A 25,410-nucleotide genomic window follows, 5' to 3' on the forward strand; every position below is an offset into this window, starting at 1 on the left:
GAAGGTCTTTCAACTGACTGAATCTCATCTACCCAGATTATACTTGAAGTCAACTTCTGATGGACTTTAATCACATTTAATACTTTCACAGCAACACCTAGATTAGTATCTGATTCAATAACTGGGGACTGGAATATCAAAAAATTCCATTACAACAGCTTTTCACTTTTGCCACATTGTATTCATTAGAAGCAAGTCACAGGGTCCAGAACATAGTCAAAGGAAGGGTACTACACAGGGGAAGCCAAGATTACTGGGAGCAACATTTCATAAGGCTATCTACTACAGTTACTTGTTTTCTCACAAAATAACTTTTGCAAGGGCAAATGCTTTTAAAAATGTTCCTAACTCTAGAGAAATTTGCAAAGCCATGTATATTTTTTGAATTAATTACAGTTAAATGAATGAGGTCTTATTCAGTGGTTAATTACACAGGTTTGGTGAGCAAACATAGTTTGTAACTTCAAGTGAACAAATTCAATTCTGTACAACAAACATTCTAATAAATGTGGTTTTTCCTAACAAATATTTATAGCCTCAAGGTTACAAGTCAGTGTTCCTCAGAACTACTAAAGCAAACCTCTGAACATTATAAGAAGGTCCTTTGGTCTTCTCAGTTAAAACAAATATAGGCCGAAACTTCCAAAATGACAAAAAAACCTAAAAATCAGTATGGATTTAGCTTAAATTTTATGAGCATTGATATGTAAATACTGACCAATCTTCGTCCTTGTATTTTTAAACATAAGATATTGGGTATCCCAGTACTTTGCATCCTCAGAATCTCTTGTCAACCAGTTCCTCACTTAAAGTACTTTATTAAGGATCATTAAAAGCAATGGCAAGTGAATTCTATAATTTTAACCAAGGTGGAATTAAAATACTTGGTGCTTCTAATGCTCCATTTCTACAGTCTAGGGGAGGGAAAGACCAGTGGCCGTTCCGGACCATGAAGGGCCAAAATTACGAGCAAACCGAAGCCATGAATGAGCTGAGCTTTGAGATGGAATAAAAGCCAACAGAAAAGAGGCAAGCGAACACATCTAGGTGGAGACCAAGGACAGGAGAGGGAAGGCAATGGCAAGACACCAGAAGGAAGATCATTGACCTTTCACTGCTAAGGCTGCCTCGAGTTCATCTCCTGTCTCCACCATTTCTGGCCTGGACTCCTCCTCTTGGATACTCACTACATCCCCTCCCTCCATCCCCCCATGCCATCAACATTACTTGCTTGAGTGTGTCTCTGTCCTTGTCTTGAAAACGGATGATCCATGTTTATAAAACGGCACTTTTAAAATCAAGACTTTAAAAAATTGTGGTAAAATACACATACCGTAACGTTTATCATCTTCACCCCCCTTTTAAGCATACAGTTTAGTGGCAGTAAGCACGGTGACATTGTTGTACAGCCATCACCACCACCCATCTCCAGAATTTTCTCCTCTTTCCCAACTAAGACTCTATACCCATTAAGCAATCACTCCCCTGGCCCCTAGCAACCACTAATCTACTTTCCATCTCTATAAATTTGACTACTTTAGGTACCTCATAGAGGTAGAATCACATAGCATTCATCCTTTTGTGACCTCGCAGAATGTCTTCAAGGTTGTAGCCTGTGTCAGTTTCCTTCTCTTTTAACTGAGTAATGTTCATTGTACGTATATGCCACGTTTTGCTGATCCATTCATCTGTAGATGGACAGTTGGACTGCTTCTACCTTTGGCTATTGTGAATAATGCTGCTATGAACACAGGTGTATGAATATTTTTTCTCTGCTCTCACCTCTTTTACATACAAATCCAAAAGTGGAATTGATGAATCATATAGTAATTCTATATTTAACTTGGGGAGAACTGACATAGTGGCTGTACCATTTTGAATTGCCATCAAGGTCCCAATTTTCCTCTATTCTCACCCACATCTCCTAGTTTCTGGTTTTGGTTTTTGGTTTTTGTTTAGATGGCAGCCATACCAATGAGGGTGAGGTGGTCAAAGGAAGTGCTAGTAAAGAGATGCATGAACTAAGGTGGAACTAAAACCGAAACTGACGGGATTCTGAAGGATCTGTTTGTAGCTGCCTTAGCAACTCTGCTTCTTTCCGCAGCCCTGCTTCGTTTTTTTCTTATCCTACTGACTGGCTTTTGCTGCTTACTTAGGGTTTTCTGCTCTCTCATCACTTTGGCTTGCATGCGGCCTGTCATGGCTCTTCTAGTCCACTCTACACTCTGTGACTTCTTCTTTTTAAATTTTATTTAAATTCAAGTTAGTTAACATACAGTGTAATCCCGGCTTCAGGAGTAGAACCCAGTGATTCACATCTGACACATGACACCCAGTGCTCATCCCGAAAAGTGCCCTCCTTAATGCGCATCACCCATTTAACCCAGCCCCCCACCTTCCTTCTCTCTACATGCTGTGACTTCTTGAAAACATCTTCAGATTTAATTCCCACTGACACCCACTTTGGACTCTCATTTCCCATACTGATGGTCAGAGAACTGATTATTCTGACCCATCATTTTGATCATGGACTTGCCCAGGGATGGGCTAACCTAGAATTATGTGACTGCTCTGGCCTAGTCAGCCATGCCCAGAAGGGTACAGTCGCACTGAAAAATGACTAATGAAGCACTGAGGACGGTAGGTGGGGCAGATCCCTTAGAAGGAAGGGTATGCGTATGTGTCTGTGGGTATACACATAATGGGCAATGAATGGTTGCCATATACTGAATGGTGTCTTCATAACATTTCCCAGCATCAATTCATTCATCAATCAGTACATAATGAGTGCATATTTATACTATAAGAGGTAGTGGGCTAGGCATTTATAATGCTCTGAGCACTGGTGTAAGAGAGCACTATACTGTGGGACACCACAAAATGCTAATGGACTTCTCAAAAATTTTGAAAGCTAGTTACAGATGAGACATCTACCTCCACAAAACTTTAAGTTGCAATATAAAACACCAATACTGTGGATCTGTACGTAATTTCCTGACCAACTTTCTAAAGAGCGCGGTATACATTAAGTGTTGTGCATTCTGAGGGATTGCTACAGTATGAAATTATCTGAGAAGACTTTACGGAGGACTTGATCTGGGATTCTAAGGATGGCAGGTTTCACAGTTAGAGAGGTTGAAGAAAGCAACTGATCAGTCAACAAATATTTACTGCATGCTTAACCATGATTACGTACTGTACTAGAAGCTGAAGACACAGAAGAAAGTAAGACATTCTTCTGAAGGGGTCTGTAATCTAGAGACAGACAAACAAAAAACAATAGTGGCAGACATCAAGGTGGCAAATGATGAGCTATGTTTCAAAAGAAAAAAAAAATCTAGCCTTTGTTATCACCAACACAAGAAATCCAAGAGACATGACATGGTCTTTGGAAACTAAGGCCACCCTTGCAATTTACTCTGGCTTTGGGAAAATGTATACTCTTCAAGCCCCACAGAAATGCCCATCGTCCCCATGGGTCTGCCACCACCTGTCTCTGGATGGGACAGAGAAGGGACAGGCTGCTCTTGGGTTACCTCCTACAGTACTCTTCAAAAGCCCATGCAGTATTGCTACTTTCTAGAGGCCGTTGGCTGGGGGCAGAAGCTCATAGCTCCGTCTAGGGAGACAACGCTAGTCAAAGGGGAGAGCAAGAGGCTGGAATACAGCTGGGAAGAACGGAGCTTCCAGACGGACAAAGGCCATGGCCAGGGCCGCGGCGCTCCAATCTTTCATGGAACAAACCTCATTTTCTGATCTGCTTAATATTCTGTAATCAAAAAGCAGCCCTGCAGAGGAGAGATGATAATAGATACTTACTATACAGACATTATCTTTTCTGTTTGTTTTTAATTTATTTTTTTCTTTTTTAAACCATGAACTGTTGGTTTACTCTAACACTTAGTGTTAAAAAATGAATGGTGGCTTGCTCTATATTCTAATGCTGAACAAGCATTCTCATTTATAATAACCCAAGTTTTAATGACTCCAGAGGGCTTAGTAAACAAAAAAACCTTTCGCTAATGCCACATAATAATATCATCAACAAGTCCACTGCCAGGAAGGTCCTGATGTTGCCTTTACATTCGATTACCTTCTAGCTCTCAGTCCAGACTTTCTGAACATTCAGAATAGAAATTTCTTGCTGGTTAAAACGAGGGCTACTTAATTCAGAAGCAAAACAGGTCTTTCTCTGGTACAAAGTCTCTACTTTTTCTCTGGCTGGCTCCAGGCATAGGGAGGTAGTTCCCAGGCACTTACCTCAGAGCAGCTTTAGAAGAAAGGAATCTGAACTTGATCCCAAATAAGCTGGGGGACCAGGAAGGGGAATGGGGCAGATGCACTTATTTATTTCAGCGCCTTTACATAGTGATGAGGTCCTTATTTCTGCCTTCCCCTCAAGCCTCAGAAATCCTTACAAGGGGGCAGTAGGATCAGATCATACATTTAAATTTTTTTCAAAGATGTCAAGCAATTCCAACTTCTCTAATACAGCAACCTTCCAAAGGCACGATAAATCTCCAAACCAGAGACAGGCTTCTCCCTTTAAAATTTTAGCTGGGAAAGACTGATTATGTATTTAAGCTTTGGAGCTGTGTAAAGCTTTGTTAGGCAAATCAGTGACCAGACCGTCTCTCCTAGCTCAAAATCTACAGCTCCTATTTATATATGATGAATCTTCGAGGACTTCTTAACAGAAATCATCATCAGTCCTCTGCATATCGTCCACAGAGCCAGGGACTTGGTGGAGCTGATGGCAGACTCTTCACTTCAACAAGCCTCACTACTATAATGGAAATCCAAAGGCCTGGAAACAATGTACGTAGTTCCCTGACTAATTTTATTATGCAGACACACACTTAATGGCTCCCGTTACAATCGCATCCAGGGTGGGAAACAGTACTGGATTGTGACCATCACACTAAATCGACAAGGATTATCAGTCATTAAAAAGGAACCAAATTACCATCAAGCAGTAATATTTTATACTTATCAAATCTTCTGCTGGTCAAGGTCCATTACTGAGCGACACCATAAAGGCAGGAACCATCAGCTCATTCTCCAGAACATTTAAATCTCTATTGTATTTGTGTAGGATATAATTTCTGGTAGCAATAAAGCCTAATAAAGGTTATACCCCAATGAATAGAGTGTTAATAAATTGACCCATGACATTTAAATGGATAATTATGTTTGAGATAAAGGAAGAATCTCTTGTTTCCATGAGGAAGGGTTTCAAGTTGTGCCCAACCCAAGTTACCCATCAGCCACAGGATGGTTCTACATGGCTTTACAGTGCTATAAAATATTAATTTTGCTGGTTGCCATTGTATTCGATTAATTATTCATCAGGCCCTCCCAACAACTCCTATCTATCAGAATCATCAAGGCTTAAATTTAAAATGTTTCCACATGAGAAGAAATTGTATGGAAATTAACTGCCACCTGTACTTCTATGCGGGAGTTAGAAACACTAAGGTTTATCTTCCCCTCGGCCCCCTGCCACAGTGTTGCCTGCCTGTCATGAGATGTTATCTTCACTTGGTGGAGAAGTGAAGAGTCGGGGAGCGATTAGGAGGCTGAAGGAGCTGTTACTGAACATGATGGATTAGATCCAACTGGAACAGTCCAACATATGTTATGTACTGATGCCTCTCAGTTCTCATTAGGACTATGCCACAGACAACTAGCAAAACCTATCGGAGAGAAACAAAACAAAGCAGAAATGCTGCAGGGGTTGCAAGCACGGCCCCCCTACAGTCTCTTGGGCAAGGCTTCTCCTCTGTCTTTCCTGTGCTGCATTAGGCTCAGGAAAAAAGACTTTTCTTGTGACACAACTAACACTAACTTGTTTCAGTAATCAATTAATATTTAATTTGTGCATTTGTTCAACTAACATTTATGCATTCATATTATGTAGCTATTAGACTCTCTTTTGAGAAGAAACTGGTTATGTGTTCTCACATAAATCAAATGCAAAAAACGTTATTAATTCTCAGAAGAAATCCCAGAGAAGCCAGCCCCCAAGACTGCCATCTCTTTCAAAGCAGGGACTCGCTTTTATTATTCTTTAGATGCCGGGTGCTTAGCAATAAATCTTCAGTAGGTAAATGAATATGGTGGGTTTTTTTGAGGAAATTTCCCACCAACGATATGGTAGACTAGAAACCCCAAATAGATCTCCCTGTATAAATTATAGAAAACCTCCTTTAGAAATGCACTGTTGAGCTGGAAATAAAGTGAGGAATCCTCAGATGACAAAAATATAGTGAAGCGGGAGTTTGTATAGCAATGATGTCAGCTTTCATTCTGGAGAGCTTCTGATGGAATCTGGTGACTTTGAGCTTCCATTTTGACTGTTGTATAGGAAAAGGGAGACAGAAGATAAAACATATAGCCTACCCAAGATCAACAGTCTAATAGGAAAGCCCTGCATAAATCTGGGATCCTTAAGAGTTATAGCATAAGAGAGACAATGAACTAGAACAGTAAACCTGCAAAGGGGGACTAAAAAGAAAATTACGTTTCCTGACCTTGGCAATGGGAAGAGGGGGAACAAAACTTTTTATAACCACAAATAAGCCCACACAAGGATCTGCAACCCAAATCACACTTTCAGAATATTCTGATAAGGATCAGGCCAAAAATTTAGTTTAACATGGGATAAGGAAACTGGATGAAGCAAATGTTAAACCCTCTATAGAAGTACATGCTTGGAACCAAGGCTTTCAAAATATCCATGAAATCTCAGTTCACAGTAAAATAATGATATAATTATAATCATCATCATCATCATCATCATCAGTAAAGAAGCAAGATACTACAGATGACAGCTAACAGAAATGTCAATCAGGAGAATACTGGAATTTTAGATGCAAAATAAAAATAATTATATTTTAATATATTTAATATGAATAAAGGACATGGAACTTTAAAAATGATATAGCAGATGTGAAAAGGAACCAAAGAGAATATCTAGAAATAAAGTACTGAATAACTAGAATAAAAACACTCAGTAGACAGAACAGATAAAGCTAAAGAGAAAACTAGCCAAATGACAGAGGTAAGAAATTATCCACAATGCCATGTGGATCAAAAATAATTGAGATGACATGAAAATACTACGGAGAAGGTAAGTTATACGGAATACATATGCATCATCAGGGTTAAAGAAAGAAGCGAGAGAAAACATAAGACAGATTCAGAAGACAATGGATGAAAAATTTCCAGAAATAACAAAAAACTCCAACCTTCAACTCCAAGACCCAAAACATCTCAAGCAGGATAAATAAGGAGAAATTCACCTGTGGACAAGAAAATAAAATCTCAAAACACCCAAGAAAAGGAGATGATATTAAAACCAGCTATGGAAAAAAGAGTTCATCCTCAAAGGAATGTCGCTTGGCCTGCAGCTGATTTTTCAACAGCCACAACACAATCCATAAGACAAGGAAATGACCTATTGTTCTGAGAGGAAAAAGAGAATTGTTAAAACAGAATTCTGTACCCAATAAAATTATCTTCCGGGAGCAGAGTAAAGATACTGTCAGAGGAACAAAATCAGTTTGCTACCAAAGTACCAGCATGAAAGGAAATTCTAAGTGATATTCCTCAGGCAGAGGAAAAATGATCGCCAAATGAAAATTTGATATTCAAGGAGAAAATGTAAGCAAAGAAACTGATAAATACATAGATAAAAGTAAATGAAAATTTTCTTTATAAAACAACAATTATCCAATTTGTGAGACTCATAAAAAATGAGATTTAACTTATAGGAAGAAAACAGCCAATAAGTTAGGATGGGAATGATCACTTTAAAATGTTCTAAGTTCCAGGGTGCCTGAGGGGCTCATTCGGTTAAGTGTCTGCCTTTGGCTCAGGTCACGATCTCAGTTCACTAGCTGAAGCCCCACATAAGGCTCTGTGCTGTCAGGGCAGAGCCTGCTTTGGATCCTCTGTCTCCCTGTCTCTGCCCCTACCCTGTGCACGCACACCTTCATAAATAAATAAATAAACAAACACACAAATAAGTAAAAAAAAGAAAAGAAAAGAAATGTTCTAAGTTCCTTATACTGTTTTGAGAAGGGTAAAATATTAGCTTTGTATTTGAAAACATTAACTACTTATATGTTTAAGGAAATCAGTGAAAGTATAGCAACAGAGCATAAAATTCCCAACTTTGGTGACAGTAAAAAGAGAATGACGGAAAGATAAACATGATCAAACCTAAAAGAAAGGCAAGAAAGGGAAAAAAGATAAACACAATATGAAGGACAAATGAAAAACACAAATGAACCCAAACATCTCACTAATCTCGATAAATTTATAAGACTATCCAGTTAAAGGACAAAGATTTTCAGAAAGGATTAAAAATGTAACAATTATGAATGACTGTAACAATTTATAGAGCTATAACAATAATATAACATATAGTAACATAGCTTTAAAATGTGTAAAGTGAAAACTGACGGAGCTACATAGAGAAACTGAAAAAAATCCCACCGGTATCTTTCTCTATTTTTCATAAGACAGATAATTGGCAAGAGTGCAGTAGATCTAAGCATCTTTAAGAAACTTCACCTGGTGGATAAATATGAAACACTGTACCCAACTGGAAAGCTCCCATTCTTCTTGTATTCGTTTTCCATTGCTGTCATAACAAATTAACACAAACTAAACTTAGCAGCTTACAACAACACAATTTAATAACTCACACTTTTATAGGTTCAGAGTACACATGGGTCTTACCAGGCTAAAACCACGGTGGCAGGACTGCTTTCCTTCCTGAAGGCTCTGGGGGAGAATGTAATCGCTGGCTCATGCAGGCTGTCGGCAGAATTTAGGTCCACGCATTTACAGGACTGAGGCCCCCATTTCCTTGCTGGCTGTTGGGCTAGTGTTGTCCTCAGCTTCTAAAAGCCACACCACATTCTTTGGCTTGTGGGCCCCTTCATCTTCAAAGCCAGCAATGGTGGCGGGAGTCCTCCTCATGCCTCACCTCTTCTGCCATCTCTTCCATCCCATCTCTGACCAACACGAGAAATCTGTCCTGGAAATCAAGAAGAAAACGCTAAGCTGACAGAACATTAGGAACAAGTTTTTTAAAGTCCTTTAGAAAAAAAGACACAAGAATGGCAAATGAAACAACAATATGAATAGATGCGTAATCTCATGAGTAATTAGAAATATAAATAAAAACCACAATGAAATCCACTTTATACCCACAGGATTAGCAAACATGAAAAACGTTGAGATGCTGGCATGGATGTGAAAACCATGTGAAACAATGGAAACTCTTAGAGAGTTTCAGAGGCATAACCACTTATAGAAGCCAATTTTGAATTTCAAAGTAGTTACACATACACATCTTCTATGATGTGGCATTCTAACCCTAGGTTTGTACATCGAACAGTGGTTCTCAAAGGGAAAGTCAGTGGATCGTGTGTCTTAGAATCAATGGAGAGTTTGTAAACATGCAGATGCCTGACCTCCACAGAAGGATTCTATTTTTTTTTTAATGTTTATTTTGAGGGGGGGTGGGGCACAGAGAGAGAAGAGAGAGAATCCCAAGCAGGCTCTATGTTGTGAGCACAGAGCCAGATATGGGGCTTGATCTCGCAAACCGCGAGATCATGACCTGAGTCAAAATCAAGAGTCAGACACTCAACCAACTGAGCCATCCAGGCGCCCCAGAAGGGTTCTTGATCAGTATCCTTGGGGATAAAGTCTGCGGATTTTTGTAGTGCTCCAGGCAATGCAAATGCACGCTGAAGTTTGAGATCTACTGCTCCAGGGCATCTCTTGCCTGTGTGTGAGACACGTATAGCAGAATTTATAGCTGTACTGCTTTAAATAAAGAAAAGAAACTGCCCAAATATGCATCAATAGTAGGATGGATACATAAATTATGGCAAATTCATAAAATGCAAACGAATCTAGTAGCTATACGCACCCACAGGTTGAATTTCAGGTACATAAAAGAATGGAGGAGGGGAAGCAAAAGAGTTATGCAATATAATTACAATATAATATAATTACAAAGTGCTAAATACAAGAGTGTGCAAAGGCAAACTATATAATTATATGATTTAGGGAAACATACATATAAATTTTGGGGTACATACATAGGGAATAATAAGAACAAATTGAGGATAACAATTTCTTCTGTGGGGAGGGAGGTGGATGGCAGTAGGAACAGGCCTATGGGACTTGTGGGGACACTGGTCATGTTTACAAATGGGTGTTCGCTCTAATGTTGTTCTTTATAACTTACACAATCGATACAAATATATGTATGTAGGTATTCAATATATAATACAAAATTTTTAAACGGCGGGGGAAGTGGTTGAAGAGATAGGGATTAAAAGTTGACTGTTCACTTAGCAAACTTGTTACGAATGCTTCTGAAAGTGCTTTGGACAACTCTTTAAAATATTCTTACTCTTGATGACCATGATGCTGGTCTCTAAGGTAGAAACTACAAAAAAGGAGAGCTAGCAAAGGAGGGCAGGGGGAGAACTCTGCAACATTTGGGAAAACACCTCTAGACTTTCCAAACAAATTTTACTGACCTGTCAACACTTCAGATAATTAAGAAGAGGTCCTAGAGAGGACAAACCACTTGATACTGAGTGTGCCCTGTCTTATGCTTGATCACGCTGATGGTGAGCAAGCCAAGTGTCAGGCAATAAACATGACCTTCTCAAAGACCAACTTTCCCATCGTGCAACCTGCCATGGTCCTTGACAGATATTTTTCGAAAGCTGCTTCTGACTGCACTGAACCTATCACTTATTTAATGCTATTTGTGGCATGCTAAATAATGCAGCGTCTGCAAATTTCTCATTTTTCTTCTGTGAGAAATATCCTGGTTGAATCAGTTCTCTCATTTCCCTAGTTTTATAAGGCCCAGTATAAACCAAGAGCTAATGTTGAAAAATAAAAACGATGAGGAGCAGTACTCTCATGACCAGACTCTTCCTTTCTGAAATGGCATCTTTCTTTTCCTTCCTCTACTGCACTGAAGGACGGAGAGTCCATACTTCATCCCTATGAAACAGAACAAGATCCACGTAGAAGTGCTTTCTAAAAGTAGCCCTGAGATGCCAGCTAGAAGACTGTGCCAGGCTGGCTATAATAACAAAGTTTATTATGTTGGGCTTTGTATTGCATTTTCTGTGTTTGTTTGTTTTTAAGACCTGACTTTCTTCCTATGGACAGAGAAAACCCAACAGACCTTAAGTATCTTTGCTAATTTACAATGTAGTTGTAGTGATCTCTTGATGTGGAGCAAATACAAAGGATACATTCACCACCCACCAAGAATAGTCACAATGAGGAGCCCTAGATGGGTGGGTTTAGAAGAGAAGGGCCTGTATTTATTTCGCTCGCTAACTTAGAAGCACCTCTTCACAAAGTCTGTCCACTCCTTAGACCACTAGCATAGTCAAACCTTTATACATACATGATCTGGGAGGCTTGTTTTCATGACCCGCCTTTGTTAATGACAAGCCGTGTGACTTTGAGTGGATCACTCAACAGCTTCCGCATTAGTCAGGGCAAACTGTTACAATAAAAAGTATAGCATCTCCGTGGCTTAACATGACAAACAAGGCCTTGTCACATATGCCAAAGTTCAAAGCAGGATGGACAGATTTCCTCCAACAGGTGACTCGGGGACCCAGGCTCTTTCTGCTGTAGTTCTACTATCCTCACAAATGGTCTCCAAGGTCACTGTAGAAGAGGGAGGAAGGAAGGCATGGAGAAGTCTCACCCTCTCTTAATGTTCCAACCCATAAATGACACATTCCTCCCCTCACATTCATTTGGTGAGAACTAGTCACGTGGCTCCATCTACTTATAAGGAGCTGGGAAACATAGTTTAGCTCTGTGCCCAAGAAGAGGAAATGGGGCTGCTGAACATCCTAATTGCTGCCACTGTCTCATTATTTGGGGCCTCATTTCCTTTCTCTCTAAAGTGGGGATAATTGTTTCTGCCGAGCCCTAACTCAGAGAATAATGAGGAACATGAGAGCATTAAAAAAAATGAAAGCATGATCTAAATAAGAGATACTGAAAATACAGGAAAGCGCTATCATTTCTAACACTGAGTTGGGTCCAGGACCCAGGTTTCAAAATGACTCCATGGAGCCTAAGTAGGTCTGTTTATTCAATGCTGACAGAATCCTAGACTTGATTTACAGGCAGGATTTCGACAGACACCCCACCCATTTTGTTTATGATGAAAAGGATGAAGTCCCAGAGGAAGTGATGCCAGCAAAAGTTTTACATTAAAGGGACCCTTAGAGATTTTCCACACCATTAAAAGTGCAAAGGATAAAATGTTGGAAGCTGACCCGAACTTAGAAGGAAGTGTAACTACTTACCAGGGCACAGGAAAGATGCTTGTTCTCCATCATGAATTAGATGATGAAAAGCAAGCAAGCACTGTTTGAACTCACCTTAAAAACAAAAATTATGTTTATCTATCTTTGAGAGAGAGAGAGACAGACAGACAGAGTATGAGCAGGGAAGGGGCAGAGAGAGAGGGAGACACAGAATCTGAAGCAGGCTCCAGGCTCCGAGCTGTCAGCACAGAGCCTGACACGGGGCTCAAACCCACAAACTTTGAGATCATAACCTGAGCCGGTCAGACGCTTAACCAACTGAGTCCCCCAGGCGCCCGTGTTTGAACTACTGATTAGTTCGTTACCAAGTAAACAGCTTGATGCTCAGTGTTTCTAATGTTTTAAATCACAACGCACTAAGTGTTAGTTTTACTACTTCTAAATTCTCCTTAAACATTTGCAGTCAACAGTAAGACAGATTTTAAATGTTTTGACAAAAATTTTTAAAGGTCATGAAAACAACTGTCATTTTTTGTCACCGTTATTCAGGGTGACTTGCTCAGTCATTTTTACACTTCGGCACTACCATGCAAAGTAAGGACTGCCTGTATGGTGTGCTGATTTCACGTATGTGTTTCACTTAAAGACTTGTGCCTGAGAAGAAAAGCATTTTTAATATGGCTCGTCTTCATTAGAGCTCCCATTCTTTGGGAGACCGTTTTGCCAATGACAAGATGATTAACACTAAGTAAGCTTATTAAGATCTAAAAAGGACTGTTAGCTGCAGAAAAATAGTTTCTTCATTGAAGGGTTGTCAGCAAGTCTAATTTATTAGCTTGTCATATTCTGTGAGTGGGAACATAAATCTCGTATCAGGGACCAAGATGAAAAAGCCTAGGAATACCTGCCATAGCAAAATTCTCCACCTTCTTCCCAAAGGTAAACATATACATCACCTTAGTCTTCTAGGTGGGAAGTGTGATCACCTACATCCAAAAATATGAAACTCTATTATGGATGTCATGTGAGTGAAAGCTGCACACCAGAAGCCTGATTTATAATAGCACTGTAATGCCAAAAATGGGCTAAAAATTCAAAATGCTAACAAACCACATAACACAACCCTTCTATGAAGTGTTTATACTACCTAAAGTAGTATAAATGAGACCAGCCATAATAATCTCCTTGGAAAAATAAAGAGCTAGGAGGTGTTTATCTAAAAAGGTTAGGGAAGTTTTAGGTCTGTGGAATGGATTTTAGGTCTTAATCTCTGAGTCATGCTGAATTCAAACCAGCCTGAGAAAAGTGGGAAACCGCTGGCTCAAAGGCCAGGGGGTCTAACCTCAGGCCTGGCTCAGTTCGGGTTCCCAAACAGTGCCAGCAAATACTCATCTTGCCATCTCCCGGCTTCCTTTTCAGGGCATCTCTCTCAAGAGGGCAAGATGGCCACCCGCAGTCCCAGGCCTGTATCTTCTGGATCAACAACTCTGCGAAACAGAGCTCTTCTATTCCTAATAGAACCACCAAAGTCCCGAGACTCCTCTCATCAAACTAACTCGAGTCAGGTACCACCATGGATTAGTTACGGTGGTCAGAATTAGAACCTAGGTCTACCCTGGGGCTGGAGAGGAGGACAGCATGAGCCCACAGTGGGGCAAACCGCGTTGGCGGGCAGTGGAAAGGGGGGCCCGAGAAAAAGGATAAATGAAAATAGGGCAGGAAAAAAGAACGGATGACCACAATGGAATGACACGGAACCTGGGAGTTTAAAGGACCTTAGGGATCAAATTCCAGACCAAACTCTACCCCTGATGAAGGGATGCAGGCTACAGGACTCTGAAAGGTAATGATTCCGTTTCTGCTTTCCCTCCTCTGGTGGCAGGGAAGCTGATTCCATGGGTGAACAGTTCTGGTTGTCAGCGTTCTTACACTGCTGCCCAAATTCTCCTTGCTGCTCTTTCTCACTTGGGCCCAATTTCTGTCTCCAGGACCACAAGAGAAGCAACTCCATGGTCCCTGAAGCGGTGGACACAGCTAGTGGCATCTTCCCCATCAGTCTTCAAAGGCTTCCTCCCCAACCTGCATGCATATAGAGTTAGGAGGTGTTTATCCAAAAAAAGGTTAGGGAGGTTCGGTCTCTGGAATGGGTTTTAGGTCTTAATGAATCACTGCCTCGTGTCCAATTCAAACCAGCTTTAGAAAAGTAGGAATCCACTGGCTCACCCCCCCCCCCCACGTACAATTAGAGGTGGATTAACTGTGAAGCTCCCAAAATTCAGACATCAGGGCCCCTTACCAGCACAAGATGCCGCAAGCACTGAGAGTTACAAGAGGGTCCTAGGAGGGAAGGGGAAGCCAGGGCTCCACCAGAAAGCATTTCTACTTAAATATTTCTGGAGCTCTCAGAAAAAAGGGACCTGAATCTCCAAGTTCCAGTAATTTGTTGTGATCCTCATTCAAAATAAATATTCCAATTCGTATCTAATTGTGTATTTGTAATTTTGTAGTCTTTTTTTAAAGTTGATTTATTTTGAGAGAGACAGAGATAGCATGAGTGGGGGAAGAGCAGAGAGAGAGGGAGAGAGAGAATCCCAGGCAGGCCCCACGCTGTTCAGCACAGAGCCCTACCTGGGGCTCAATCCCACAAACTGTGAGATTATGACATGAGCCAAAACCAAGAGTCGAACACTTAACTGACTGAGCCACTCAGGCACCCCTGTATGCTTTTTCTTACAGACCTCCTCCTCTCAAAATTGTACAAACTTAGCCCCCCGCCCCCTCCCCCCAATCTGGATCTGCTACCATAAGAAGCCTCTCTCGTCCCTTATCAGGCTTTCTTAGGACATGGTTTGCAAGTATTTTATTATCCAGAGCAGCCTCCAGCTTTTTAGAGGTGGAAACCTACAGCTGGACAAAATGCTACAGTGATGATCTGGCAGGTAGAGTTGGAGAGGGTCTCACTGCCTTGTTCTGGTGCCTCTGGTTCCATTACTGCAGGCCAGGGTGGTGATGGGGTTAGTCGCAGACATGCACCACATGGTTGGTTTGCTTCGTCTGTGTTCTGTGTGAAACACCGGCTTTTTTTCATCCTCTGTTGCCTTGACCAGTAGAATTTTCAGTGAGTGGAAAGATATTCTTAATTGTCAAGGTTGGTCTGAACTATTTCCTCGGATATGACCAACACTGCCCACTTTGAGAGACAAAAGCTAAAACCCAACAAAAAAGATCTCCAGAATGCAACTTCTGGATGCAAAGGGAACATGAACTCTTACTTGAATCCATCCTGTCTGCCACCCACACCAGTTGGTACACTTTAGTCAGAATGTTTACAACTAAAGGTGATTTAGCCCGACATTTACAGAGACTGACTCATAAAACTAAAATTCTCATAGATCATAAGCAGCCCTAAATGTACACCTCTAGTTTTTGTTAAGGTGACCACCCAATAGTTTTTATGTAGTTAATAGCTGTTAATGAGATTAAATTTTTTATTTGCCCTATTACTGAATTTGGATACAACTGATCAAAACCAAGCTTCAAGTATTTTAACAAAAGATGCTCTTCCATATAATTGAAATACATGGAAGGGCTAAAAGAGTAAATCGAAGTGGATTTATACTTATCTTGGTCTGGCCCTTTGCTCTGGCCTTACTGGATATACCACTATGTTCTCTCCAGCTCTGAGGAGTTAGAAAGTGTTCATTTAGCACTGAGGGTGGCAAGTGGGTTTCAACAAGTGAGCAGCTTTGAATCACTAGTAGTGACCTGAAGCTTTGTAATGACAAAGACTCTGAGACCAGATCTCCATGCATCAAAGGAGTTCTGTGATCAGCTGGTATTGTCAGTCATGAGCACCACAAACAGAAACGGGAGCATTCATGTTGTATATTTGCCATCTGTGATCAATTAGATTAAACTCCCCTGAGGTTAAACACCTGATTCATACCCCACACTGCATTTGGCAAATAGAACTTCATGATTATTGAATGAATGAATATGGGTTCTACATTTTGCTTTGTGAAAGATATGCAACAGAAGCTCTATTAGCCAACATTCAATTAATTACAATCTCAAAATGGATTACCCATTTCCAGAATCCAGTCAGAAAGTGGAACAACAATGAAACCTATATATATTTAGAAACTAACCTTCAGGGTTTCAGTCCACATTGAATGCAATTCCCCAGCTTTTCCTGATCTGCAATCTTACGTCTTACTTAGCGATAAGTGATTGAATTTCAGCCCTGGGACTTGGAAAGACCCTCAGTTATCAATTTTTAAGATCACTAGACTATAGTTATTAAGTCTGGAAAATGGGCCCAAACATTTCAAACAGTGAAGTTTTATTTATTTTTATTTTGTTATTTAAAATAGAAGGGCTCTTGGTTAGATAAATGCTCAAGGACAGTAAACTCCTTAGCTAGACTGTAAGCTCCTGGAGGGCAGAGATGGTATTTGATTCAGTTCCATGTTCCTGTTATTGTCTAGTACGTTTCCCTGAATACTGGGATGCTTAGTAAATACTTGCTATATGAATGAATGAGCAAATATCTGTGTTGGGGGGGTGGGGGAGGTCAGTGTTCTCTATATGTTCTGTCCTTGAGCCCCTTTGCCTTTAAGCATTTATCTGAGAATTTTCCTCTCTGACAAAGGGGAGACCAGTGACATGTAAGGTATCCCAGCTTTGGACAATGTAAACACTCTTTAGAGCTAATCAGAGGAGTGTTAGCAGCTGGGTGGGGGCCTGGAAAGGATAACCAGACTAAGAATTCAGAGATCTGGGTTTGAGACTTTGAACTGCTTGCTCTTTGACTCTCAGTTTGCACATCTGTAAAATGGGGAGAATACCTTGTCTTCTGAAAGTTGTAGAGAGGGTCAAACAAAATACCTGAAAGTATTTTGAAGAATGATGAAATCTCCATAAAAACAGGGGACATCAGTTGTTCTTATTCTGCAGCTCAGTGGCCACACAGCTTTGGGCACATCCCTTCACCCTCACCCTTGATCTCTTCATCTTAAATCTGAGAGGGTTGGACTAGATGCTCTCGAGCAGTGCTTTCAGCCCTCATGTTATGTACACACAGCTGGGGCTTTCAGCTCTGGCAAGAGGAAAGAGGAGGGCTGGATCAAATTCTTTCCTGAACAGACTCAGACAAACCGTTTGATGCTTTTGCCCATTTACAAGAAGCAGCCAATCGAGGCAATCAAATTGCATTCTAGAGAGTGAGCCAGAGGAAAATGCAATGTTTCGGTAGTCACAGTGCTTCATCTGAGAGTCAGAGAGGTGCAGAAACCAAATGAGGCACTCACAGAAAAGCAGGGGACAGTGTTGTTTTTAGGCACTTGCTGACTCATGCACTTTGTTGGATACTTTAAGTACATTCTCTCAATTAGGTCGCACAACAATTATTCAAATTAACAATTTACCCACCCTCCAGATGAAAGCTCCCTGAGATTCAGACATGTTAACCCAACCCGGGAAAGGATTTAAATAAATTCAGGGCTGTTTGACTCCCAGGGTTTTCCTTGTACGATTCCACTGCTAAGGAGCCAAAACAAAGATAGATGGTTCCGAAGCAGAATTGCGTATGCCGGGAGGCAATGGGTGTGCGCTGTCTACAGTCATTGGCAGGCACAAAACACAGGGAAGAAAAAACCTAAATTAAAAGCACCAGGGGCCTCCTGGAGACACTGAGAACGGAGCTCAGTGAGCGCCAACTTCAGACGTCACTCGTGCCACTAACGACCCACTCCCACACCTCAGACTTGCAGATTCAATGCAGCAGTGGGTTCATCTCAAAGCACTTCTCCAGGCGTGAATCTGCTCAGATACCTGCTCTTCCAGGCTGCAGCCTTCCTGGTTCAGTGCTGAGGGACCAAATCCCCAGAGGGAATTTCTAAATTACTCAATTCCCTTTGCCTGTACTTATATCCTAATGATAGGGCATTAAGATGCAAATTACACAGAAACTTAGTAAGCAAATCATGTCACTTTCTAATGGTTACATCAATAAAGGCTGCCGAGAGGCACCACACTGTTGCCAAACCCCAGGAATGACTTCAAAGGCCCACCTGCAAGCCCCGGGCACAGTGTGTGCTAGAAATTCTATCTCACCAAAGTATTTATGGTCAGGGATTCTTTCCTCCCCAAGTGGCAGAACGGCCTGATGCTGTTTCTCCCAGCTTCCAATGCTGACGGCTCTGTCTGTGCACATGTGTGGGTCCTCAGGGTGCTGGTGGTTTTTTGCCAGTGTGGTTTATAACGTTACAAAGGGGAATTCAGCCTCCTCTGAGTAAAATACTTCCATCACCAGAACACGTTTCAATTTCTGCTTGTCATTTCTATCGCTGCCATTTGTCTCCTCCCTCTTCTGCTTTCCTTTTTCCTATTTTTCCTTCCAAGAATTGGCTGTGATCCCCTAAACTAAGCTCTTGTTTGTTTGTACCTTGCCCATATAAAAATCCATCCTATTAAAATCATTGGCTTTTACAAGCAAATTTACTTTAGCAACGATATCTCAGAAGGTCAAACTATTCATTATACATTTCAGAGTCTCTGGCCCTTAACCAAGGACCAGTACAGCATACAGAAGTTTAATAAATGCTTGACTGTAAAATATTACAATCCCTTCAATTTCACCATCGAATTCTTACTTACAGGATTATGTTCTTGGAAAGCCAGAAGCCCTGGCCTCTGGTCATAATTCAGTTCCTAATTAGCTGTGTGATCCTGGACAGATCATTCCCCCTCTTACTGGGACTTGCTCTCTTCATCTACAGAATGACTAGAGTGGTAGTTTCTGCATCTTCTAGATTAAATTCTGTAAGGACAGAGCTCAGATCTGTGGTGCCGCCTTTTGTAAAGATCTAGATCTGCAGGATCTAGTACATATCTAGAATACAGCAGGTTCTCCATGACTATTTGTTAAATGGGTTTGTTAAGAATGCTGTGATTCTGGGTTTTAAATCAGTGGCATTGTTCAATTGGACTTTGAACTTGTATTTGCTGTTACAAACAAAACTATACCCAATTGTTTCAGGTTTTTTTAATTTTCCTCTATCCAGGACTCAGATAGATGCTCTTCTGTACATTCGGGAAGCTTGTGAGTCATTTCACAAACAAAACTCCGTATCTACCTCCAAGCTGACTCACTGGCTTCCTGGTGTGTTTCTCACCAAACCAGATGATGGCCACACAGGCAGTAAGGCTTTGGAGGGCAGTAAAGACATGGTGCCCATATGAAGAATTCAGGTCAATTCATCTCAAAGTAAGTATTTACCGGATGCCTATTGAGACACCTAATGTGTAATGTTAGTTTGGAAAGGAAGCACATACCAAGACAGCCATTTCTTGGAGCCCTTGATAATCAAAGATCAAGGACAAGTCCATCTGGACCACACAGCTCCTGGATCCTATTTTTAGATCCTACTTGCAGTGTTTGCCACTTTCTTGGAAGTCATTCTCACATTCACAGTTTAGACACAGTCATATACATACCATTCAATTTTATCTCCTAATCGTAACATTGCCTTGCGCTGTTTTTCTATCTGTCTCACCTAAGTTTGAGACTTTTAAAACATGGGTCCAGAGACAGGTTTCCAAAAGGGGGCCACCAGTATTGAGGATTATGTGCAAAGTTTTATGTGTATGAGCATTTTTCTGAGAGAGGGTTTGTCGCTTTCAACAGATTTCCAAAGGGATCTGTAACTCCAACACACAAACTCTCAGCTCACTGGCTGCTAGAAACCCTGGGAAGAACTGCCTTGATTCCAAGAATCTCCATGCACTTCTCCAACAGAGCAGTCAAGCTGAATGTACAAAAATTCAAATTCATCAAGCGAGCTGAAAAGCCAAGAAAGCAAGCAAATGCCAATTTCTCATACTCATTCAGATATGAGGGGGAAAACCCAACTTTCGACTAGGAATAAAACTGGAGTGCTCAGAGCTCCTTCTTACCAGTTTTTATGATCCATTTGGGTGAAGCACCATGAACTAAAAACCTGGGCCAGCCAAGCAAACAGCTGAACTTGAAGTAGATATTGGATCCACATTGTTGGATCCAATATTGAGCAAGTGAAGTGGAGGCAAGCGTGTCTGCCCTAAAAGAATAATGGCCACTGAGGTCTGTGTGGGGTGGTCTTGCATACTTGACCCACAAGCACATGCACACAGAGGGCTCTGGCCTCTAGGGTTCCTGCATCTCATGCTGTGCTGCCTCAGCAGTTTCCAGAGACAAGAGAATCATCCAAGTTATGGTGTACTCTCGTCTCCTCTTTTATAAATTATGCATCAAGGAAAGAAATTCATGGCAATTTTTTGATGAAAAAATACCCCATACAATACCCCATATGATAGACAGTCTAATTTTCTCTTAAAGGTTAGGAGAGTTTTCCAGAAGGAAATCTGGACCCCCCCCAAGGTGGGGGTAAAGTTGGTAGACAAAAAATACGGGCGTGGTTCACAATCAGCTGTCTGCCTGCCCCAGGCCCTTAAGACAGGGTCTTCTGCCCACATTGGTTGTAGAAACTGTTAACAAGGAGACTGAGGTGTTATCCTTCTCTGAAAAGCGCCAGTCTTCCTGCCTGGCTCTCTCTTGCACTGCCTTCATCCCTCACTTCCTGGGCCTACCCGGCTCTGAGCTTTGGGCTTCATTTCCCATTCCTGGTTCCGCTCTTGCCTCTTACAGAGGAGGACTAATTTGGCTGGTCCGGTTTTAATTTTTTTTTTTTTAACGTTTATTTATTTTTGAGACAGAGAGAGACAGAGCATGAACGGGGGAGGGTCAGAGAGAGGGAAACACAGAACCTGAAACAGGCTCCAGGCTCTGAGCTGTCAGCACAGAGCCCGACTCGGGGCTCAAACTCACGGACCGTGAAATCATGACCTGAGCCGAAGTCGGCCGCTCAACCACTAAGCCACCCAAGCGCCCCATGGTCCAGTTTTAACCAACTTCGAGTGTGTGCACTTGCTTAAGGACAGTGGTACTGAGCTGCTCTCTTCTGGCTATTCCATCTGGTGAAGTTGGGGTGCTCAGAGGGCATAATTTGCATAATCTCCATAGCCAAGAGTGATTCAGAAAAACCTTGAGAATTCAAAGGTAAATAGACTCTAACTTTATGATATTGAAAAATAATTTTGTAATTAAATGTATATTAATTTGCAAAAGATTCTGTTTGAATGCCTATCTTTGGTGGTTCCACCTCGTCTCACCCCTCCCCCCGATGCACAAAAAACCATGCTATTACATGAATGGCCCGTCTATGTCACAACGAGGAGGTCTGACTATTGAAAATATAGTAAACACAAAATTCTACCAAGCAGAGTACTGAGGAAGTAAGGAGTTCTAGTTACCTGAAATTTCCAAGAAAATTCTGGTTAAAAATCCTCATTCTCTATATCTTGACACAATATATAGATTTTAAATAATTTGCTCTAAGAAAAATAACCAGAGGTACACAGAGACTGCCACATTACGTATCGTAGGAAAGACATCTATGCACAGTGAATGACTTAAAAGCGCACCAAGCCCCTTGTGTGCACCTGAAGCCAGTGGAGAGCAGAAAGCAGTCTATGGCACTTCCTGGAAATGTGGCAGGGCTGAGCCATCAGCCGTACTTAGAGGCGGCCAGTTTCCTAATGTGTCTTCATAATTGGGTTTCTCTTCTTCCCTACGTTACCCACTCTGCCCTTATTCTTGCTCCCTATGATTGCACTTATTAATAAAGAACAGCACAAAACCAACTCAAGTCTGCTTTCTGGAAAACCTGGCCCACAAAAAAATTTTACACAACTAGTGATTCTCAATGGCTTTTGGGTAAGGGTGTGTGTGTGTGTGTGTGTGTGTGTGTGTGTGTGTGTGTGTGTGTGTATGTGTGTTATAATTTTGCAGGCAAAAGAAAGGGAACCATTCTTTTCTCCCCAATTACTTATTACACCTCTCCTCTTCCCACTCTGCATCAGTTAGGGGCCAGTCAGTAAGTAAAAACAGTATCAAGAGCTTGGACAGAAACATTTAATATAAAGACGTCCTAACTAGTAAAGGTGATTAATTTCTAAAAAGGGGTAAAAGATAACTTTAAGGAGTTCAGAAGTAGCACATCCAGAGAGCAGTGAGAGGAAGGAACTAATAACTCGTCCTCTGCAAGGGTAAGAACGGGTCTGCTCGTGGCAAAGATCCTTGCCAGAAGTGTGGGCTGGAAACAGCCTGTAGGAGCAGCCAGTCAGGTGGTGGAGAAACTCGCCAGAGGCTGCAGAGGGGAGCTGGTCCATAGCAACGGTCTCTGGGTAATGGGAAAACCTGCCGGAGGCTGCAGGCTAGTGGAGCTGATCCACGCAGGATGCTGAGATGAACACCACGCAGTCCTTCCACACAGACCTGCTGGCCCCAGCACCAGGAAGGGAAATACCTACCCCTTTTCGGCTTCAAAGTGCCACACCAGCACCTTGTATTAACAGAGCCTAACACCCAGCCAGCTGGCAAAGGAGAAATGTCCATGGGGTCTAGCTCTCAGGTTCACCAAGCAGAAAAGAAAGGTGTATTCAAAGCTGAGAGGTAGGGGCGCCTGGGTGGCGCAGTCGGTTAAGCGTCCGACTTCAGCCAGGTCACGATCTCACGGTCCGTGAGTTCGAGCCCCGCATCAGGCTCTGGGCTGATGGCTCAGAGCCTGGAGCCTGTTTCCGATTCTGTGTCTCCCTCTCTCTCTGCTCCTCCCCCGTTCATGCTCTGTCTCTCTCTGTCCCAAAAATAAATAAACGTTGAAAAAAAAAATTAAAAAAAAAAAAAAAAAAGCTGAGAGGTAACGGGTTGGCAACTGGCACACCCACCTTCTCTGTGTGGGAGACATTCACTCTACAATGACAAGTTTAAAAATGGGAACTAAAAATATACGCTCTATGTAAAATATTACCAATGATTACCATTTAATAACACAATTAAAATTTATTTCTCAGACCTGTCTGCATTATCTGAATTTTCTGTAGGTAATCATATATCTTATTTTTATCTGGAGAAAAGATTACCTTAAAAGATTCTCACTCATTACAGTTTTACTGAATTCTGTTAGTAAACATGAAACTCATTATTATGCAAATATACACATAAGGTTGAAAGGGGCTTAGGGACATTCATTCATCTCTAAAGGGCAGTGTTCTGGAGGACATGCCAAGCAGTCTTGAGTCTGATTAGCCCAGAATCTCTGGCCCTACCATTCACTCTCAGGCTGCTTGTGTATATTCCACGCTACACATGTAACGTAAAAAGGGCACAAAGTGGGATGCCTGGGTGGCTCAGTCAGTTAAGCATCCGACTCTTGATTTTGCCTCAGGTCATGATCTCACAGTTCTTAGTTTCGAGCCCCACATCTGGCTCTCTGCTGACAGTGTGAAGCCTGCTTGGGATTCTCTCTCTCCTCTCTCTGCTCTCTCTTTCTCTCTCTCTGCCCCCACCCCTCTTGCATACGATCTCTGACTCAAAATAAATAAACAAACATTTTTTAAAAATAAATTAAACAAAAGGGCACAAAGCAACAGCATTTGCCATTTACCGTGCTGGTCAATGGCAACAACACTTACCATGCTGCTGCCCTTGCAAACTTTCTGCTGTCGTGGACACTGGAACCCGCTCATCTAGATGTTCACAACGTTTATCTTTCCTTTGGCTAAAAGCCCTTAGAGTCTGCAACTTTCCTCCTGCCCTTCTAGGTAGCTTTCCTGGTCTCTCACCAACCTCCCCAGGCTTTGAATTTAAGCTAGCAGAAATGTCAAACCAGGTAGGTTTCCTCTGCTCTCCCCACCCCCCATTTCCTCCCTAGTGTCTTTGTTCACGCAGAACCTCCACCCAAACTAACCATCTGCTCCTTTCAACCAGCTCCTCCGGTTGTCCCTTAACAGTCAGTTCCGGTGTCACCTTTTTAGGAAACCACATCCCATGAAGGATCCAGGGAATCCAGCGATCCTGCTTTACCTCCCCGGGTCTGTGCTCAGAGCTGCTTCTTGGTACCCTCAGCCTTTAGCACAATGGGTGATACAGAGTCGGCACTCAGTGCCTGTTGGGGGAACTAAAAGGTCTCCAGGCCCTGAGCCGATAGTCCTTTCCTGCCATTCGTGCCCTGGCATGAAGAGCCTCTGTCAGAAGGAGAACCTGGGCCAGAGGAACCGGGGGAGCAGGTGTCATGTTCTGGGGACTGCCAGCTCCTTCCTCTCCTCATCAAGCTTTTCTCAATAGTGACAGGCAGATCGGCAGAAACAGACACACCTACTCCTAAAAACACAGATTTCCATTTAAAAAATACAAGAGGAATAGAAAGAAGCAAGAACTGGAGGCGATTTTTACGGGTTCAACCTGACATGGTTGAGGGGCCGGGAAGAGAGCGAGCACTGTCTTCATAGCCGTGTTGAAAGCTCCCGTTCCCTGCACTCTCGCGAACTCTGCCCACAAGTGCACACAGTCACCCATCTATCACTTTCACCTGAAATATATAAACAGGTGAAGCTGAAATGAGCTTGGATGCCTTAGGTTGTCATTATCATACCCTCCGTTTCCCACCCAGGAGACGCCATCACTCACACAACGGAGCATGCTTTCCTGTACGCACAGGCCTCTTCCCAGCTTACAAAGCACCTTCCACATATGTCAGCTCATGTGACTGTCACCCAAAACATTGTATGGGTAAGCAAGTTTCAGGAGGGTGGATCGGGTTGTTAGCAGCAAGGACCAAGGGTGGCTGGGTGTCCTTGTGATGTCACAGGTAAGCAATGTAATGCCCCCCCCCCCCCTTGGTCAGACAGGCTGGTGGGGTTATGGCCTCCCTTTCACCTGTGTTCCCTTCTCAGGGAAGTCCCTTGAAGAGAGCCATGGGCTGCTTCTAACACCTGCTGACTCATGACACCCAATAAGTACTTAACATACAAATGAATGACTGAAGGATGTCTGGTCTCCCTTTAAATACTTTCTCATTAAACTAGTTATCCCAGCGCAGCCTGATGGATACAAACTCTGGAGAAAAGGATTTCCAAATCCAGGCAGAGCTAAAGCCCTGTGCAGGCTTGCAGCAGAGAATGAAGG

At 42.1% G+C, this 25,410-nt stretch overlaps 1 long non-coding RNA gene across 2 annotated transcripts in view; it reads right to left on the bottom strand.

Annotated features, from left to right (window-relative positions):
- The window catches only part of LOC147580250 (uncharacterized), a 72,170-nt gene extending 47,147 nt beyond the window's left edge, over window positions 1-25,023 (bottom strand). Inside the window, exons 1-2 of one of the 2 annotated variants that reach the window (XR_015251911.1) lie at window positions 24,913-25,023; window positions 8,749-9,049 (exon numbers count right to left, since the gene is read on the bottom strand). This is a non-coding gene — a long non-coding RNA (uncharacterized LOC147580250). Of the gene's footprint in view, window positions 1-8,748; window positions 9,050-19,004; window positions 19,126-24,912 lie in introns of those variants that run through there. The other variant, XR_015251912.1, reaches the window with a different exon arrangement.
- Window positions 25,024-25,410: the final 387 nt, after the last annotated feature.

Source organism: Puma concolor, chromosome B3, assembly GCF_028749965.1.
Source record: "Puma concolor isolate L17-30 chromosome B3, mPumCon1.1.hap2, whole genome shotgun sequence".
In the NCBI taxonomy this organism is placed as follows: Eukaryota; Metazoa; Chordata; class Mammalia; order Carnivora; family Felidae; genus Puma; species Puma concolor.